The sequence below is a fragment of the Kryptolebias marmoratus genome, linkage group LG6 (assembly GCF_001649575.2).
Source record: "Kryptolebias marmoratus isolate JLee-2015 linkage group LG6, ASM164957v2, whole genome shotgun sequence".
In the NCBI taxonomy this organism is placed as follows: Eukaryota; Metazoa; Chordata; class Actinopteri; order Cyprinodontiformes; family Rivulidae; genus Kryptolebias; species Kryptolebias marmoratus.
The window spans coordinates 7,126,140-7,146,612 of NC_051435.1; the positions used below are offsets into that span (position 1 = coordinate 7,126,140).

The 20,473-nt window shown below is 38.5% G+C and overlaps 1 protein-coding gene across 1 annotated transcript in view; it reads left to right on the top strand.

The window, feature by feature from the left end:
* The window catches only part of asic4a (acid-sensing (proton-gated) ion channel family member 4a), a 107,422-nt gene that overhangs the window by 65,594 nt on the left and 21,355 nt on the right, over positions 1 to 20,473 (top strand). The window lies entirely within an intron of this gene.

Consider the following 20,473-nt stretch of genomic DNA (forward strand, 5'->3'; position numbering starts at 1 on the left):
AAAGATAAAATAAGCTAAACAAAAAAATAAAGGTAAAATTAGAAAAACAGCTAAGACCAGCAAAGCAGAAGCTAAAAGCTAAAATTAGCTAGACATTAGCTAAAAGTTAAAGTGAGCATAAGAGTAACTTAAAGTAAGAAATAGCAAAACAGTAGCTACATTTGCTGAAACTGAATTGTTAAATAATCAAAACAAAAGCTAATAGTTAAAACCAGCAGAAAAATAACTAAAACCTAAAAAGGAAGCAACTTTGCTGAAAGAGGTTTTTAAAAAGCAATTTAGTTTTTCAAGGACCTGAAGATCTTGTATCATTTTAACAAAAAAAATGTAAATATAGTTAAATATTTCAGAAAATATAAAAGTTGCAAAACCCCAAAATTATAGCTGTATGAATGGTTAAAGTAGCTGAAAGTTTTCTGAAGTAGAACATAAAAAGTTCGGAAAAAAAATAACCAAACAAATGCTGACTCAGCATTCACATAATCACAAGGCAATTAAAAAATATATGTTGCAGGCCGGCCAGGAAGAGCTCAGAGGCATCTGCTCTGTAATTATCAGTTTTCTGTGTCGTCACCCCATTTTGGCAGATTAACCTTTTAGGAAAGTTCAGTGAAAGTTGCTTTAATAAGGCTTGAAACACACATTAACGTGAAATCGCCGTTATTTCTGCTGTGCTTTAATGATCACTCTGCAGCTACAGTACCTGCAATTTCCAGGACTAAAAGCACCACAATTTCATGTTCTGCCGCAGCAGACTGTTGTGGTTCTTCTTCTGTTCCGATGCTCAACTTGTGGCTGATGCTTTTTTTGTGGCCTTGACCCGAATGGCTAAAATGCAGACTCGTTGGCAGGCGATTTACAAAGAATGTAGGATGTTGTTTTTCTGCATTTGTGTTCTTGTGGCTCCATCTGAAGCAAAACAGCAGTCAGGAGGGAGTAATAGTACAGTTAATTGTTGAAAACATTGTAAAAAAGAATACAAAAGGGGCCTAGTATTCCTTAAAAAACTGCATATTGTCTGCCAGCTTTTATGCCAGAGCAATAAACATCATCTTAGAAGCTTTGGCTGTTTTGATGAAACCTTATAAATTACATTACACATGATCTCATGCGACGTTAAAAGATCTTGCAAGAGATTAAATATATTTTGCCAACATGACAGACATATGTAAATACATTATCGCCCTTTCACCTTCTGCAGCTGGCAGTAAAAACACTGGAAACAAAGCCACTGCCTCGTCTGAGAGATTGCTGAAGTCTGATGATGTAAAATCACAAAATTCAAATTTGTGTTTTCCAAATGTTTGTCTGATTGACTTTTCTCGAGTCAAACTATCCCTTGGCTGCCAAAGGCTAAAGTTGATACGTTTTCTGTAACTTATTACAGTCCTGAAACAGTAAAAGCAGCACTCGTGGCATTTCCTGACCTCTATAGGTGTCTTATTTAACATCTCATATCATTCTTCTATGAATCTATTTCTGTGTTTATATTCAGCCTAAATGCCAAGGAGAGCATTGATATTGGACAATTCAGCAAAAAACATGATTTACATTCGGTGACATTTTTAAAGCTGCTCCTGTCAGTGTTTTCATATTAACAGTGAAACAAATAAATATCTGTACAGTGAAGGGTGACATTTGTGGTAACAAACCGCTGAGTACTATCAGGCGGCTCTGCAGGTCCCCTTAGCTCCAGGGAAGGTTTTAGCTTCTTTTAACTCACAGTTGTAAATTTCTGCCCCTCGATTTCGCCCCCCTTTTTTTTTTTGTTTACTGTCGCCGCTCTCGTCACAGCTTTCGAGCACAGCAGGTAAACTCTTTTCAGGAAAATAAAACACTGAATGATTTGACTCTACCATAGCTGTCCCGAAGCACAAAATGTGATCTATATTAGGAATTAAAAAGTTCAGGAGCTGAGATTGTCTTCAGGAGTTGGTAGTCATCTACGTCAAAGGTAATAAATGTCTTAGCTCAGCCTTTCTGTTACATGTACTGGTTGAAGCTAAAAAAGTTAAAGATGCAGCATCCCCTGAAGGATCCAGTAGTTCATGAGATGTTTTTGGTAGCAGACAGGCACACGAACACACAGATATGGACAAAAACATTACAGTCCACCTTTGTCCTTTGGAGGCGGGCAGTTATTATTAAAATGTAAAGTGTAGTCAAACAATAGATATTGATTTTGAAATTTGGTCATAATTTTGCCAATTAATTACCCCTCGCTATTTCTCCACACAGTTTGCTTGCCTGCATTTGCCTGCTCAAATATAACCATTATTATTTGGTCTACAACCAAACAACAAAATTAAATTAAAATAAAACACAGCAGCTACCAAAATGTACTAAATCTGATTTTATTACATTTTTCAATTTGGTTTATAGATATCTATTTATAGAAAAAATAAGATGAAACAAAATGCGAACATTGACGTAATATTTATGATTTGTAAAGTGTGTGCTGCCTTTAAGTGGCTAAAAAGGGTAGCAGTGTTTTCTGTACACAAAACATTCCCGTCGACTTGTTAGGTACATATTTTGTCACGTGCTCTGGATGAAGGGATAAATGAAGATTAACAGGTAGTTTTTTCAGAAAAAAATAATAATGAGGGCTGAATCTGAAAGATCTTAAAACTCATACAATCTAAACTTCAAACTGGCTGCCATGCCACATTACAACCAATCAAAACATTTGTTTCTATATATAATGTGTCTGTCGATGTGGCTGAATGTCATTATTGACAAAATTCAGATATGCAATGAGAGATATAGGACAAGTCAAAGCAAAGAGCACTCAGCAGGGAAGCCTAAGGAGAAACTGATACTGTATGGCTAAATGCATTCACCAGTGCTACCAAACCATGGTTGTGTGACTTTAATTACATTGTCTGTTTGGCAGAGCTGCGGCACATCAATCTTATCTGTTCAGCGGCACCCAGCAATCCATAACCGCAACGAAATTCCCTCTGCTGACACACACGACGGCCACGGAGGCGCAGCAGGTGTTTTACTGTTAGCTTTGCTAATTCAAAGTCAAAACCTGCTTCATTCATTGATTTTTGTGTGTTTATGCCTCATGCCACCGAAGGCGAAAGGTGATAATGTTTTTGCCTTCGTCTGTGTGTGTTCATTTTTTGTAATGTTAGCAAAATGTCACATGAACCAATGGACAGATTTTAATGAAACTCTTAGAAAGTAATATTTGGACCGACATCTCCAGCTGATTAACATTTGGAGTCAGTCCAATTCAAGATGGCTGCCACAACTAAGCCGTATTATCTTAGTTGGCTTATAACTCAGTTAATTTTACAGATGCTGGGCTAAATTTGAAATTGACATCCTCAGAGTGCTGACACATCTCACATTAATAATGGATGAAACTGCTCACAACGTCACTTACAATCATCGGTTTTTAGAAAACTGATTATTCCTTCAAGGAGTTTTGGGCCTTTAATTTGTTGAAATAGACAAGCTGAAACAACACCAATTATGCTTTTTTATTTACTTAGCTAAACAAACCAAAACGAAGGAACTTGGACCTATTGTGAGCATTACCGGTGGAGTTCTTCCGCATTACTGTTGCCTTTTTGCACACAAATGCATCAATGGGTTACTTTCCATTAATCAATTCCATATCAAGAACACCCTGTGTTCCAGGTGAGCCTCTGAGTCTTGCCTGTTTAGCATTTCAGATTGTGCCCCAGAGATGTCTCATCAAGCTTAATTGAAGATAAGACTAACTTTATCTCCTACTCAGCAAACAGCAGGGCCGAGCCAAGTGGAAGTGATGGATGGTCCCTCCTAGCTTTTCTTGTTGTTTGTTTCATCCCTCGCTGTGTTTAAAAAAATGACCCTTCAAAATGGTACGAGGGGTGGAAACTCGTGTTCGCTGCTGCTCCGAAGGAGGACATGCTTGCTTGGGTAATCCGTTACCATGGAACATACAAAGGGCCTTTCTTAGCACCAAAGCAAGCCTTCAAACATCAATATGAGCCGTGTGAGCTATCCCCTTTGGGTAGGTTCTGTTGATGGGCTTCGTTTCTTGTATGAGGGCTTTCTGGCAGAGATGGACGTGTCAAGGGAACGGACTGACATTGATTTCTTCATCCCAGAGCGCGCACTGACGTATCGACTGCTGGACTGATCAGTTAGAGACATTCTGTTTGTCACTGTTTGGTGGAGCTGAAAGACATCAAATGAGAAGAGTCAAAGGCCACGTTTGTTTTGTTTTACAGAAAATAATTCTACTTTACTCTTTTTTTTTTTCTGTGAAATATTTTTTTTTTTTCTGAATATATTAAATTAAAGGCCTGGCATTTCTTGAAGGGAAGCCTAAAATCATTTTATGCTGAGAGAGGATTGAATTACAACAGTTTTAGTCAAACCTCGTAAATGTCATTATGTACCATCGCATGCCATATTGTGAGATTTTGTAAGAGCGACTGCCACACTGAATTTTAGCTCAACATCTGTGAAACTGATTGAGTTACAGACATTTTTGTGTTGGGTTGGATCATTTAGCTGTGGTGGCCGTCTTGAATTAAGTTGACTTCAAAAGTTAATCTGTTGTAGAGGTACAACTAAAGATTACTTTCTGAGATTTTCATTAAAATCCCTCTGCTGGTTCACAAGGTATTTTGCTAAAGCTACAGAGAAACAAACACATACACACACGAACACGAGCAACAACATTATCGCCTTCGGCTGTGGGCGATAACAAGCGACAGTCCTCTTAGCTCCTCTATTAGGTGTCATTCACTTGGAATTGAATGCTTGGGTTTTAATAACCAACAAGCTCTCTTAAAAGGAAGGCTATGAGAAGAAGCCTGAGTTGGTTTTGCCTTATCTTTGTCGTCACTGTGAGGAGCTGCTGATTCATGGGATCTCCGTGTCAGCGGTGTCACTGTTAAGCACAAAAGTTACAGACTGCAGGATGTTTAAGCTCCTTGTGCTTTCAGAGGTGTATTCTTTTGATCAATTGAATTAAATTCAGTTCATTTTTGTGACGCCAATTAGCAACAAAATTCATCTCCGCATGCTACACAGGAAAAGTAAACAAGTCCAATTCAGCTCGTTGTCACATCGCAGCCAAAACAAACATTGTTCGTTTCTGACATCTGTCAAAGTGAATTATAGATCTCAAGACGAGTCGCAGAAGTCACAGTTCTTCTGCCTAATGTGCAGCTTTTTAGTTTGTTAAAAAAAAAAAAAGTCAGGCGTTTTTGGAGGCCTAACTGAAATCTGACAGATAACACATGCTCTGGAGGCAGAATACAAGAGGAGAACACAGCGCAGCTGCTTCCTTACCTTCAGGTAATGATGCTGATTGTGTGTCTGCCTGTGCCTATTTGTGTGCTCGTATTTTTGTCTGCACTGAAAAGATGCAAATGATCCAGCAGAGAAATAATCTTGCATATGTATTAACCTGATGTAGAATGGATGTGGAATGTATAATTTTTCGTCCTAAAGGGATAGTCTGGTCATTTTTAAAGTGATGTTCTGTCAAATGGTTATCGGTACCTTATTAATTGTGACTTCAGCCATGGAGCACGGAGTAAAGAGAAAAGTGCAGAAGTCTTCCTCCAGGTTAGGCTAATGGTCAGTCAAACGAGGGCCTGATTTTATCATTTTTCAGGCTTTTAAAACAAGTCTTTGACAAAAACGCCATACCGGTGTGAAAGCACACCACATTCACTAATATAAACCTTTACACTTTTGCATGGCATTGTTTGTTTAGTTTGTCGCTTTTCTGTCACCTAAACAAAACCCGTGTTACGATGTAAATGTGTGTACGGAGCGCAGATTGTGTTTATTCCGATGATGCTGAGGCCGCAAATGCATCAGTGTCGCCAACTTCCACAAAGCCGCTGCTGGCCGATCTCACCCTGGCTTACAGCCAGGGCGGCATGTAAATGTGAAATTTTATTTGTGGAAAATAAATTACTGCAGTAAAATAACTCAGAATGTCTCCGTTGCTTCACTTTTTCTGGTCCCAAGCCCAGGGAAAGGAGGATAACAATTGTGACAATAAAAACAAAGATGCAAGAATTGACAAGAGAAATTTTATTTGTAGTTCTGAAGATTTTAAAGGTGTTTTTACTCACTTTTTGTCTTTCTCTTTGGCCAATTATACAAATCAGGTGATGACATCATTCAGTGCCTTCTTGCAACTTTTAGGAGAGCCAATCTTATCTTTCTAAGTTGTTCTTTTAAGTTGGTATGTTGTTTTTAAAAAAACAGCTGACTGTTTAGCTAGCCATTACCTAAGCCTGGATGAAAACTTTTGCCCTTTCTTAATGCTCTGTTCTCTATGACTGATGCCCTAGCTAATATGGCTAACTAATAATAAATATTTTACAGAACATTACTTTAAAAAATGATCAGAATATCCCTTTAAATAGCACTAAAATTAGTTAATTTCCGGATTTAGTAGATATGTAAAGTCTTTACACGGCATCATTTGAGCCCTGCCAGTGAGAGTGCTCGTCTCTGGAAGCATTCATGTTGGCTTTGTGTCTGTTAAATGCAATGAAATTGCTTTGAGTCGTATTAATGGGATTCAGTCACAATTTGAGCAGCTCGAGACAAGGTCAAAGTCTCGCCTAGCACCTTTGAAATTGATTTGACACAGATTCATCCGCATGGAGAAAATGTGTGTTAAAAAATGCATACCTCTTGATATTGTTGTATTAGAAATGTTGAAGCAATATTCACCTGTGACACGGGGAAAATATATCCATCTCCTCTCCCGTAAGAGAGCGGAGTAAAAAAAGGCTTCTGTTTGCATTTTAAATGAGAAATAAAATGTTTTAAACAAAACAGTTTATTTTTATAGGTTTAAAATGTATTGGTTAGTTTCCAGAATAAAGAGAGTTGGTTTTTTTATGTTATTTTCTTATTTGGCATCAGTGTCTTTTTCTCCAGAATGACATCTTTTTAGATTTATTTAAAGTTGCTAGCTTATTCAGTGACTAAAATCATGTTTGTTAGCTAAATATGAAGTAGTAGCTCTACTACTTATGGTTATAGATTATAGTTCAGCTAAATGCTTCTAAGAGTAGAGCAGAGTATTCTGGGACAGGGCTGTACTGTGAAGTGACTTGTTACCCTGTACTCTGTACATACCATGTACTTACTGGTATCAATATATATTACTGCCATTCCCAGAATCAGTAATCTCATCTCACATGAAGGAACTTTGTATTAAGGTGCCAAAAACTGCAGAAATAAATTATGAGAAAATAGTTGACTGTTTGGTAAAGAATCCTCCTTCTGTCACCTTGTTTGTGCATCAACCTCTGTCAATTACATAAATGATGACTTGGTAAAATCAAAGCTTTGTCAAAACCTGTTTGTAAAAAGGATAAAACCATTTATTTCTACAAATAAGTCTTCAGTGCCACGGTGAAAATTTATCCATCCCAATAAGTACCGTCTCTCCAGTTTTCAGTAATTTTGTAAGTCTCCACTCTAACCTGCTTCAGAGTCAACTGTTGATTGTGACGTCAAAGATCTGACTCATGGTTGAGGATGTTGATTTGTCTGGAACAACGTGTAGCTTGGAGCTTGGAAAACAGAGTTTCTCATGACTGTGAGCCCAAAAATCACTTGGAGGTCCAGACACCTTGAAAAGTAAAAAGAAATCTTTTATCGCTTAGAAGCTTCAATGTGCAGGATACAGAATACTTTATGTTGCTTTCAGACCATCTATCTATCCAACCCATCCATTTTTTTACCCACTTGTTCCTTTCCAGGTTACAGGAGAGGCGGGGCACACCTGGACAGGTTACAAGTCCATCACAGGGACACACAGAGACAAACAACCACTCACGCTGTCACTCACACCTAGGGACAATTTAGAGTTGCATGTTTTTGGTCTGTGGGAGGAAGCTGGAGAAAAGCCACGTGCACACAGGGAGAACATACAAACTCCACCCAGAAAGGCCGGGAGACGAACAGCTTTAACCACTTCCCCACCGTGCCACCAGCTTTCAGACCAAACATAGTAAATAATTCATCTGTTATTTTGTCTTTTTTAACGTTATTATTTGGTTTTATTAAACATTTATCAATGTTTTAATCCTAAAGTATTGTTTTTAGATTGTTTTTGACCAAATAATGTCACCAACAAACGTTTTCATGGCTAACTGATCACTGTAAAAAAAATACTGACCCCCTAGAATAAGAATTTGGCTTATTGTTCACTGTTTGTGTTGTCTGTGGCAGGGATTCTTTTGGTCTAATTTCTACAGCGAGTAATGTGTTTCAGTAATGGACTTCATAATAGCAACAATCGCCTCAACCATGACAACATCTAAGTCATACAATAGCACAGACCTGCTCTGAGGCTTTTGGCTGAAAATAACGACAAACAACTTCAGTGTGAATGAACTCTAAGGAGATGAGATGCACATTGACAGTCAGGGCTGTAACCACTGGAAGCCTTCCAACATTTTGAGGCCCTTTCACAGATGAGTTTTTTTAAACCAGCAGTCAAAGCTCAGGAAATGGGCCTCAGATTGTCACAACTGTGGTACATATAGACTAACATTGGCTATGACTAAAACAGAATGAGCTTTGCAGCTTCTGATGCATGATTTCTAAACTGTGTTGCATGAAGAAATGTAAACAGTTTTGTCAGTAGTACCTAAAGATATATATTCAATAACATTGCAACAAATTGTGAAACTGACTGCTTTGGAAATTCTTTTGTAAAACTCCTAAACATTCTCTAATCAGCTGACACATAACAAAACACCCAGTTATGATATTTTGAGCATCTGTCAAATATTAAGTATGTTCCCCTTTTTGCCGACAAATCAGCCCTGAAGTATTGACTTCACGAAATCTCTTAAGGTCTCTTTTGATACTGAGTACAAACCCATCAATGGCAGATACTTTGAGTTCTGTAAATCTCATCACAGGGTCTTCATGAATTAAACTTTTCCAGTACTCTGAAGTTGTTCAATTCTGAGATCTACTTGTTATAGTGAAGTCAAAACTTGAGACTGTATGGGGGAGATGAAATATGCTAAGATAGGATAGGATAGGATAAGGGCTTGAACGAGAAGGGATGACAAGACAGGACAGACAAGTAGACCAATTTGCAACAGTCACTAAATTTACTAGAAAACACTAAGAAAACAAGAAAAATCCAGCATTTATTGTAACAGACTGCTCTCTTGGTGTTTTATAGTCATCACAAGTTGGATAGAAAACAACAAAAAAGAAAGAAAAATCCTGCAGCTGTTGTAACAGCTCTTAAGGCACCATGTGTATGGATCCAGGCTGTCCCAGCAGAACATTGCCCAAAGCAGCAAATCCCCCTGCCAACTTGGCTTCTCCCAGCAGTGCTTCCCAGTGCCATGCTTTTGCAAGATAAGTGATGCACACAAAGCCAGCTATCCAAATGTCACTGGTCTAAGGTCCGGTTCTGATACTTGTGTCCCTTGCAGACACTTTCGTGATGGAAACAGGTTAGCATCAAGGTTGGGATAAATTTCTTTATCAATTTTAACCACAGTAGTTATTCTTTCAGATGAAATGACACTGGTCAGCTTTTACTTCCCACATGCATCAAAAGTCTTGATTGTCCCTGTTTCTGGGTCAGTTTTCCTCCCATAAATGTTTGGTTTGATCCCAGCCACTGCAGTTTGGGAACAACCCAGAAGATCGTCTAACTGTAACAATTCAGTCATTGCCAAAGACAGTCAGCTCATTAGTTTACTATTTTTGTCTGCTTTTGTCACATTAACTTGGAAAACTCAATTTGCACCATCATTGTGACAAGATAATCATTGTTTTCCACTTTAACTGTCACTAGTCCTGAAATTGTGATCTGTGTATATTTAAAAATTTAAACAAAAGTCAAATGCTATGAAACACTTAATTCAAAGGCCCTTGTCCTTGACTTTAGGGAGTGCAGAGACTTCCTGGAAAACTTCCTGCGGCTCCACGATTCCCGTTTGGCAGCGCTGCAGTCCTCATGCCAAACATCTGGGCAGGTGGCATCCCGCCACTCTGCTAATAGTAGGCCAGATTTCCCAAGTGTCTTTGAAGTGCAGACAGGGATTACAGTGGTCCTCTGCTCTCACTCCTGATAACCTGCTATTATAGGGCCATTGAAACATCCATAATCTTTATCGACCTCCATTGGCGAACAGTAGGTGTTGCAACAACAGTGATAGATCAGACTTAAGCACAGAGGAAAGTGGGGAGCAAAGGAAATGAATCAATGGAAGGCTGAATAGAAATGTCCAAGAAAGAAGTGATGAAAACCAGGATAATTGTAAAACAGTCATTTTAGTGATTTATTCTTGAGAATGCTTAGTATTCCTAACTGCAGTGTGAGCTGCTTGCTCAATTGGACAAGAGTGCAGCTCTGTGTGTGTGTGGGTGGTTAAATGGACCTGTGGATTTTTTTTTAATTCATGAAAAGAACAAGTACCAGAAAGTGAGTTTATAATGTCACCACCTCAGTTGTAATCATTAATTTTCTGAAATTAATCATCAACTCTATCAGTCCCCTGCAGGTCCCCTGAGGTCCTTTGGTCCTGTAATTTCTTTTTCGTCTTTCTTTCATCAGATAGACACAAGGACAGAATCAGTGGTCCAAGGTTTTTCATTTCTGTTTGATCTGCATGCCTTTTTTTCTTCCATTGCTGCCTTATCTGCTTCCACAACTTCAGCGATGTGGGCCAAATTAAACGTGGTGCGTTTAGGTGTGCAGTTTAAGCCTCCATGTCTGCCAAACATTCTTGGATTCTAGTTTCAGATCCTGTGACTTGAAACAAACTCTTTCTCCTGAACAAAAAAAACACCTCTCAGACCTGTTTACTTGTTTTATGTAGCATAAAAAACAAAAATCCCAGCCCTCATAAATGTTACAGGGCTGAGAGGCAAATATTGTTTCAGTGCTGCGCTCAAAACAGAGGAAGAAATGAGAATAAGTGAGTAAGTAGGCGAGTAAGTGCACTTATTGCACCATCTTGTGAATGAAGAAAGTGCTGCATGTCATTAGAAGTCTCAGGACAAAAGGTATGTCACACTGCAGGAAAAACAACATGCATCATCCCATCTAAAGGGAACATTTTGAAATAGCTGCAACCACAATTATTTGTATATGCTGATACGTTTGCACAGTTATGAATAACTTGTCAAAAACTGACAAGCGCGAGCAGCTGATATTTATTTGCATCGGCATCACTCCCACATCCCTGAAGATAGCCCATATTTTAAATTGATGATGCTTGTCAAGAGATAGTAGATCCTGCTTTTCCCTTTCCACAACTTTCATCAACCTCTACGTGTAACTCCAATCGAACAGATATCCTTTCCCCAGAGTCCATGTAAAGAAAAACAACCAGCAGGTGTCTCGGTTATGATGAATACTAAATAAAAGGTTGGCCGGGGGAGCTTTGCCGGCATTTCATCAGTAGCTGTTAGGTGGGAGTGTTTGCAAGCAGAAAGAGGGGTGTGAGATTGAGCGCTTAGGAAATGAGATCCTTTGTTAATGACAGAGGTAGCTTAATTAAACCTGAACATCTAAATGGCTGCTGGAAAACAAAGTTGACAGTCAGACAAATGCCTACGGCAGAACTGTTTGTCGGTGCAGTGCCCTCGGCGAATTTCTCCTCGGCTATAACAGCGTGTAATGTACAGAATGACTTATCAGAACTGTGGCCGAAATGAGGTGGGGGGTGGGGGAAGCACACTTGGCTCATGCAGTGAGCTCCTTTGCAATCTTCAGAGCACCATTACACATCATATTTGGCTTGAACTTATTTTACACATCTTCCCTGAATACTGACCTCAAGCTCTGAAGTGAAATAAACATTCCTTTAAAATAAACTAATCTTATAAAGAATAAACTTAACTAAAGGAACTGCCTTTTCACAGAAAATGCAGTGTGAATGCTAAGTGCTGAATGACTTTGCTAAAACTTGCTGAAGAAACAAAAACTGAGTTGTTGAAGCAGAGCACTAGCTAAAAGATAGGCATAGCAAAAGGCTAGCTAAAATCTGAAATTTTCAAAAGGCTTGATAGAAGCTAAGGTAGGAAAGAGTAGCTAAAGGTGTCAAAAGGCTCGCTCAAAATGTCAAAACGTTAGCTAGAAGCTACAGTATAGTAGCAAAAGGGTAGCTAAAAGGTAACAGTAGCAGAACAAAAAGATGAGCAAGTGTGCAAAAGCCGATTTTAAAGAGAACAATGTTTTTGAAGGAATTGAAAAGATTTTAATGTATGGGTAAAATAATTGTGAATAAAGTTAAATATTTTGAAAAGTGTAATGGTTACAAAAACCAAAAGTCATGGCACCAATCTCCTGAATGAGCTGAACGTTTTGATATATGAATGGCTAAAATCGCACAAAGTTTGCAAACGTAAGTAGATTACAAATAACGTAAAAAAAAAAAAATACAGGAGAGCAGAAGTGTGAATGCTGAGTCAGTCTTCAAACTATTAGAAGTCCTGTTTGAGTATGATGAAGAGTATCTCGAATTACTAAAACAACCCATATTTCAACATAGCTCCTTAAACGTGGCGTTTTTAGTACCTTAATGATACTTTCACATAAAAAATTCCAACTATATTGGCTCCTTTTAACATGGGTATTTTTGTGGCGACCATTGTTCCCCAGGGAGTACAATTAATAAGCTCTGTTCAACTTTAAAGGTCAAGAATTAGTAACCTGTTCTTGGTTGAACACAGGCGCGAGCTTTTGCTCCGGGAAATAATTTGTCTCAATTACACATAAAGACTGATTAGGGACCTGTCCCATTGTGGTGATCCAAATAAATTATCCCCATTATGACAGTAATTTCTAATCACATTTATAAAACAGCGCCATTACGAGCCCTTGGCTGTGATGTTAGTGCACACGGTACTTACAGGAAGCTTTCACATCGCTGTAAGTGCCGAATGTAGTGGACTCTTGTGTTTGCGAGTCGCTGTATTGTGCTGGAGAGCATGTCCATTTTCAACCACTGTTTCAAGAGCATCCCTCGCTGCTCCATTAGTGGAGTATGCTTGGATATGTAGGGAAGAGCAGAAAATGGGGAGTGGGGTGGGGGGCTCTGAAAAGTGCTCAGAGCAGAGAGGACTACAAAGAAAGCAAAGAGATTAGTCACAACTCCTACACTAATAACTAGAACAAGCATTGCAGGTTTAAATCTGAGTTTCAATGCGTCACACCCAGCGGAACACAAAAGCAAAACCAACATAAGATATTTTTTTTTAGGTCATCATAATGTAAAAAGAAATAAACTGGCACAGTCAATCCAACAACCAAACACAAAAGGGTTATTGTCTTTCAGAAGATGTAGATTTTATTTATATTTGGAAAACAATTACAAAAGCATGTGATTCAATCCCACCTCCGAGTTCGTGCTGTATTTACCCCACTTTCATGACTTTATTAAACTCCCATCAGGAGCCTGATGCCCAGGTGTGTAATGGAGGTTGGAAATGGTTCACAGAAATGTTTTGTCTTGTGTCTCTGTGTTACAAGTCAGACACTGGGATGGAGGTTAATGATGCAAAACCTGTGAGCCTCACATAACTCTGTGCTGCTCTGCCTGGTTTCTGTGTGACCCACACTGGGAGGCAGTGGGGTTATGATCCATCTATGTGTCGTGTCTCACAGCTCTGACTCAGTCATTTGTTTTGCCATAATCCTCAATCATATGAATTTATAAAAGAAAACTATCATTCTTTGAAGAAATGCATATCACATGCCACCATGCCACGTTTTAAAGAAAAGCCCAGTGCTGTTAGCACTTGGAGTATGTATTAGGGATCCCTCTCAGCTACTAGCACACCAAATTTTAGCTAAGTATCTTTAAAATTGACTGCAATGTAGCCATTTTTATGATTACTAAGCTCAATTAACTGTAGGGGTCAACTTGAATGGTTTAATGGTTCACAAGATATTTTGCTAACAGACAGTTAATGGCAAAGTTTTAAATAGACTCAGAGTATTCCATGGAGGTAACTTTTAGCTACTACCGCACAAGATTTTATCTCAATATCTGTAAAACTGGCTGCATTATTACTATTTTTGTGGTGGCCATCTTGAATTGGGTTGGCTCCAAAAGGTAATCAGTTGTAAATGTTCATGATTCAGTGATTAGTTTCATTAAAAAAAAAAAAAAAACAATGACACACACAGATGCAGTTACATGATCGCCCACCTTTCATGGCAGAAGGCAAAAATTAAATAGCTTGTGAAAAAAGAAAGGTTTGGCCCTGAGGTCTTATTGGTATAAGTTTTGCAAACATGTTCTCAAAGTTTCCAAACTGCAAAACTTTTTCTGTCCTTATCTTGAGCTAAATATGTTTAAAATCCAGTCAGAACGTTCTTGTTCATGGTCGCGTTAACAGGATGATCCCACAGAGAAGAGGTATTTGAAGCTTTTTTTTTTTGTGTTGCGTTTCAAACAAACTGGGCAACATTTAAGTAAATGTCAAATGTAATGTCAAAACACTGGAATATTCATCCGGTTTTTCTAAAGCATATGAATAATAAATCTTGGCATTGTCAGGATTTTATTAAAATTTTATGCTATTAATGACTTATGTGGAGAAACTAAAAGAAATGTACATCTTTTGCACTGAAAAATAACAAGAGAAAAGTTTCACACTAGTATTTTAGTGGACTTTATTTACTTAACTATAAATCCCTCAGATCTGCAAAAAATAAAATTAAATAAAAGGTCAGAAAAGTGGCATTTCTCTGCTGTTTTGTGTTAAATAACACAATGAGTTTATTCCTAAGTGAAAACCAGATAATACAAGATTTATAGTCGTGACGACCCTAATTTCCTTTCTCCTGCCATGCCTTTAGGTGGAGTAAATCACATCCAGTTTAAACGTGCAACTACCGGTGACTGTTTTTTCTCAAGAGTTATTTGCAAAGTACAACAGCCATCCACTGCTGTGTCAAGAAATTCACCTTGCTGCGAGTCTGAAAAGTGAGACGGTTACTCCACAGAACAAGGTTTTATACACGAGCACAAATGGAAGTTTTGAGTCCAATCCTGAACAGAAAAATGTGATGTAGTAAAACTAAAATGTGCCCTTCACTTAAATGTTGTAAAATGCTTTTTTTGTTTGTTTTTGTAGACTCATTCCTTACATTCTTTATTCTTCTGTGTTCAGAGGGAATGAGACCTTACATTTTTAGACTGTCTTCTGAAGCCTGTTTACAACGATACTTTAGAGAGAACTGAGTGGTCTCCCTCAGGTCTTTTCAAGCCAGCTTTGTGGCTTCACCCTTTGACCGTCAGAAAACATGAAAACATTTTGTGAGGGTGATAAAATGTGAACGGTTTTATTTTTTGCATTCAAAAAAGCTTCCATGTTTTGCTCAAAAGACAAAGTAGTAAGTTTTTTGTTTATATTTTTCCTGAAACTACACCTTCAAGAATAGAAATTCATTGACACAACACCAATGAAAGGCCTAGTATTTCTTAAAGGAATGCATATTACCCGCTGTCTTTTATGCCGTTGCATTAAACTAAAATGTTATGCTTAGAAGGGATGAAGAGACACGTTTTGGTCAAACCTTGCACAACCTCATGCGATGCAGTTGTAGATGTCCATTCAGTGATTAATTTCTGAGAGTTTCACGAAAACTTGTCTAGTGTCCATGAGTTATTTTGCTCACAACCTAACAGGGATAACACTGAGAGTTTATGCCAAAGTTTAAAGCAAAAATACTGTGCAACGTGTAGTTCTCAGAATGTGTGTTGGGAATGATGCTCAGCTATTAGCAAAACAAATTTTAGCTTGATATGTGTACAACTAGCTGAGTTGTAGCCAGTTTTACATATATGTTTACTAGGATCATTTGGCTGTGACAGCCATCTTAAATTGAGTTGACTTCAAACATTAAACAGTTGTAGATGTGGTTCCATTTACCATTTTCTGAAAGTCTCATTGAAAAACCTTTTAGTGATTCATGAGAATAGACAGAAAGGTATGGTATGGTATGGGGCATATGGGATAGCGTTGTACAACAATACAAAATAAGACAATATAACATGATACAAAATAATCTATTTGAAGGCTCTTTCTGGAAATTATTCTGCATCCTTAACCAAATTCAGTCACAGTATTAGGCTGATACACAGAGTTTCACACACAGCACTTTTAAAGTCATGACATTAATTAAATCAAATGACACTGGAATCACCACACTTTCTATCCAAGTCTTGTCTTGAAAGGTAATAATATACTAAATATTTGGATGAGAGAAAAGTTTTTCAGAGTAGCAATTTTACAGGCAGCATTGTCACACAATGATCCTGGAAAAATGTTTTTAAAATTTCCTGTAAATATTCATTTTGCCACATTGTGATTCTAGTCTCAGTGCAGGGAAGTTGTAATGAAGCCATTAAATCAAGGAACGCTCTGTGTCAACCTTAAACCTCCATGAGCCAGTCTTAATGGCTTTTATCTGTCAATCAGTGCTTTTGCACTTACTACCACCCTGCGTAAATGAATTCAAATCCTTCGTTTTCCACCCCGATGACATGTGGCATGCCTGGAAATGGATGTCCTCCAGTGAAGCGCTGAAGTGATCCCTGCAGATTTTTTAAAAGGGAAAAGTTAGGCCTGTCAGTTCACGGCCATAAAGAGGGTGTTTAAAGGTTTTAGCCCACTGGGGCTTTTGAATTACACGGTGAACGCTTGTTCTCTCAATGCATTTAGTACTGAGGGGCGGGGAAAAAAACAACGCACTTTGCAAGAAAGACATTTGCATTTAAGGCGTTTATATTGTAATTGGTGAGATATTTTGAATGCAAATGATGTGAATTCAGGCAACCGGCCAAAAGCATGTTGCTGGTACACAGCAAAGCTTTGTTTTGTTGCTTTTATGCTTTTAGGTTTAATCAAGTTTGTTTATGTTGTTATAATTAAATTCTGTTAAATAGATTTTACACTGGGAACATGTATGGTTTTGCCTGAATAGTAAAGAAAAATCAACACAAAAACTTTAAATGAGAAGCATATATCTGCAAAAATGTACATAATTTATGTTTTATGAATAGAAGAGCTCCAACAGCCATTTTAATTTTAAATTGTAAAATTAAAGACCTAGTGTCCCTTGAAGAATGCCCGTGGCCCGCTGCATTTGATGCCAGAGTTTTAAACTAAGATTGTCTGATGATGACAAAGATTAGAGTTATAGACATTTTGGTTTAACCTTGTTTTGCCGTTAGCATGACGTTATGCATGATCTCATGTGACATTATGAGATCTCATGAGATATGTTAACACTAGGAGTTTCAGCTACCACCAGCCAGATTTTAGCTCAGTATGTGTAAAATTGACTGAGTTGATGCCATTTTTGTGTAGACGAAGGCTGATTGTCTCTGGTGGCCAACATGAATTAAGCTGACTCCAAAAGTTAATCACTTGTAGATGTACATCCAATGATTACTTTCTAAGAGTTTCACAAAAATTTGTAAGTGGTTTTTGAGATATTTTGCTAACAGACAAATACATGCATGCACAGATAGGTGATAATTAGGTATCTTTAGAAGCTGAGTCATTTTAAGTAAATACCGTAATTATAAAGCAATGCAGAAAAACTGTTTAAGATTAACATTGTTATTGGGGATTCCAGCTTGTGGAGGAAAGTATGAGGTAAGACCTTTAACAGCATGATAGAGAAACTGATAACATGTTTAAATCAACTTTTTAATGCCATTCAAGGTCTCAAATTGCACAGAACACAAATAGTGCTATATTAGGACCTGATATCGTTCTTGATTCACTCAAACGAATACAATAGATCTTTTCTCTCACTCTGTAACTTCCTGCTTTGCTTCAGCTTGTCGACACCAGCGCCAAGTCCCCACTTGGGATCTGCCCAAGTCAGCGCTGATACCTTCGCTAAATTTGGTGTGAGCCGTAACAAGAGAAAAACACTCCATCAATCACACTGAAGATGTATAGAGAGAGAGAGCAACTCGAAGAGGGTTCAGTATCTGAGGAATAAACCAGTGGAAGCTCTGCCAACAACCATTTCCTGGGTGAGGTGATGGGAAAATTTCCCCCTTCCTCCCTGGGGATATCATTTGGGAACGCACTGGCGTCCTTCAGAGCCAGAAGTTTCAGAGCGGAACCCAGGCACTTGGTTGGGGCGTTGCAAGTGTTTCTGAAGTAAAAATCCTCCTTTGCCTCAGTTGCTTGCTCTATCAGATAAAGACTGCCAGTTGAGGCTTAAGTGTGTCAATGAACCCGGGTGGAGGCGGGGAATCAATGATAAAGTGCAGCTTACCTCCTCAGCTCCAGCCAAATAGAGATTAAACCATTTCAACCTAATAGCACATGTCAGTCAAAAGTCACACTTGAGTACTTGAACGCGCTCTCTCTCTCTCTCTCTCCATTGCCACCTCCCGTTTTCTAATCACTTCCTCTGAAAAGATGTTGCAATTTGGAAACATGCAAAGTGGCTGTCAGAGAAGCAACTGAAAACCCATGTGTACCACATCAGAGCCTGAGCTGTGATCTGTAATTGTCAGCCATTTCTCTGAATCCTCAAACAAGACTCAATTTGAGAGTAACCATTTGTGCTTCAGTCGAAGACGCATGCATACACGCCGAGCACAAACTAGCATGCACAAACACTGAGATCAAAGGCCCCAGAGGTCTATTACAGCATGAAATACAGCTGGCTTTCTGAACAGCAGCTTTTCTAAACGATACTCATTTCTTGCTCTAATCACTGTTGTGGACATTGCAGAATTGCCCACCGTTCCATAGAATTACTTGACTGAAACCAATAATGGTGGCTTTGATTTGTTGTTCAGCCGTCTCACATGCGGAAACACCCTGTGGTCTGTAAATGAGAACTTGTGTTGTTTCGCCAGTGTCCCTAATTTAGACATCATGGCGCTCATTAGGTGGATCAAGCTGATATCAAAGTCAGAGAGCAGACAACGGGGCTGTGTCACTGTCCATTTAATGATTCTGCTGCAGTTTATTCATATTGTTTGTTGTGTTGCTGTCATTTCTCTGGTGCCTTGACCTCTACAGCCATGAAATTTTCTCAGTTTTTATACCTTCATAGATGCCCCTTTTTAATGTCATGTTTGGATACAATTATTTTAAACCCTGAGGAGACCCTAACCCTAGCCCTGAGCCAAAAGGCCCTAACCCCTTAAACCCTGAGGAAACCCTAACCCTAGCCCTGAGCCAAAAGGCCCTAACCCCTTAAACCCTGAGGAGTCCCTAACCCTAACCCTCTTGTTGTTCAAAATTAAAGTCAAAATGTCTTTTTTTGAGTGCGGCCAGAGTCTGTGCAGGCAGGATGTGGTTGTAACCTCCGTTCAAAAGTCCCTCCTGACCCCTTCCAGCCATTAACAGGCTGTGAGACTGACAGTCACAGTGTAATATGACATTTTTCATAAAACCTCAAATAACTTATTGAAACTTAACATTTTTTTTTTAAATATGCATATTGGAACATACAGCAGAAAAGTAAGAAATATGTGTTAACAAAAAAGAAATGATCTGAAGTGTATTTTAATTTTACAGTTAGAAAAATGTCCTGATCATTTACACGGAGCAGATAAAACTTTAAAAATGTACTGGAACCAGCCACTAGGGGGCACTCATCCTTTGTGGCTTCAATTTCCAGCCTCCAGTCTTGTCTCTATTTATAACACATCTGAGTGATATAGATTGGCATCAACATAACTCTGTAATGTATCAGTTAGAACATGTAAATAATTAAATAGTGCTCTTTATATGGTGGTTAAAAAACATAAGATCAGACAGGCAGAAATACAAACCCAAGTGTTGCCTGCAGTTGCTCACATATAAGCGTCAGAGTATACTGTAGATACCAACTTTACCTAATATCTCTAATGTTTTTGTGTTTAAAAAGGCCAAAGGAGATACACTCAGCTCCACTCTCTTTTAAAAGGAGTGTGTTGTTCTGACAGAGCCTGAAGCACGCTGCATCCATGCAAAGACAGATCCAAACCTGGACACCTGCCATACCTGGTTATGGTTTCTATGTTCTGATTGTACCTTCACAGTTCAGTGGAGGGATTGCGTAAGTGCTCGACTGAATAATGGTTCAAAACAAACTACTGTTGGAATCAAAGTTTACCCAGGATGGGAAAACACACACAGATCAGAATGAGTGCTCATCCCTGTGTTTGGTGGCGCTCGCTGGTTCCCAACCTTTATTTTTGATTTTGGAGCTTTTGTTTGCATGTGGCTCACAGTTTGTGCCTTTAAAACTCCGAGGAGATAAAAGTTAAACGGCTTGTAAGCTGGATATTTTCTGCAGTGCTGCAGTTTAGATGAGAGGCATAAACAAAGAGATGATGTGTCCCCTCTGAGACAGCTCCCCTGATAGGTGGAGCTGTGATAGCTTATTTAAAGCAGCCTCTTTATTATTATCTTTTTTAAAAAAGAAAAAAAGATTTAAAAGTGTCTTGTGTCTTTTGATGATACG